Genomic DNA, 870 nt, shown 5'->3' with positions numbered 1-870 from the left:
TCCACTTCATGTATTCCAGCGACTCGTCTTCCTAACGCTACTGAATTGGTTGGCCATTGATAATTGTTGTTGACAATCCTCTTAATAGTTTCGTAAGCCTCATTATAAGACTTAGAAAGGAGAGCACCATTAGCAGAAGCGTCCATTACCATCCTCGTGTGAGCGTTGAGACCATTATAGAATGTCTCAAGTAGAATGCAATGTGCGATTTCATGATGAGGGCACTTTCATAATAACTCTTTGTACCTTTCCCATGCCTCATACAGGGACTTATCATCCATTTCTTAGAAGGCAGTGATCTCATTCCTCAACTTGGCATTCTTGCTCGGCGGGAAATACTTCATGAGGAATCACTCGGCTAACTCTTGCCATGTAGAAATAGACTTCAGTGGCAATGATTTTAACCAAGCACGAGCTCTGTCCCTTAGGAAATTCAGTCGTAATGCATCTTCGGGTACACCAGCTAACTTGAAAGAATCGCTCACTTCCATAAATAGTCTTAAGTGAAGATGAGGATCTTCAGTAGGTATTCCACTGAATTGGCCCATAGTCTGAAGCTGGCTTCAGCTCGAATTATTGTGCCTCGATTTCAGGTCTCCTAATACCCAAAATAAGATAGTTAAATACTGGCACGACATACTATCGTAAAGCTCTATCCCTATCATCAGCAATAAGGATAGGATTCTGAGAAAGGTTTGCTCCATTTCCTTGATTCATATTCTCAAAGTTTATCTCTTTGGTTCTTCTCTGGTTCGCTTGTCTTCTTCGCTGTCGAAAGGTTCGTTCTATTTCAGGGTCCACAGGGAGTAAGTCGATAATCTGGTCAATACTCATAAACACCTTAAATAATCACAAAAAGATTAAGCAAGT

The 870-nt window shown here is 40.9% G+C and overlaps 1 non-coding gene across 1 annotated transcript; it reads left to right on the top strand.

Annotated features, from left to right (window-relative positions):
* The first annotated feature begins 207 nt into the window (after positions 1-207).
* LOC128040019 (small nucleolar RNA R71) lies at positions 208-314 on the top strand. Its single transcript, XR_008194679.1, has one exon. It is a non-coding gene; the product is annotated as a small nucleolar RNA R71 (small nucleolar RNA).
* Positions 315-870: the final 556 nt, after the last annotated feature.

Source organism: Gossypium raimondii, chromosome 3, assembly GCF_025698545.1.
Source record: "Gossypium raimondii isolate GPD5lz chromosome 3, ASM2569854v1, whole genome shotgun sequence".
NCBI classification, from domain to species: domain Eukaryota; kingdom Viridiplantae; phylum Streptophyta; class Magnoliopsida; order Malvales; family Malvaceae; genus Gossypium; species Gossypium raimondii.
This window is presented reverse-complemented; position numbering and strand designations above follow the sequence as displayed.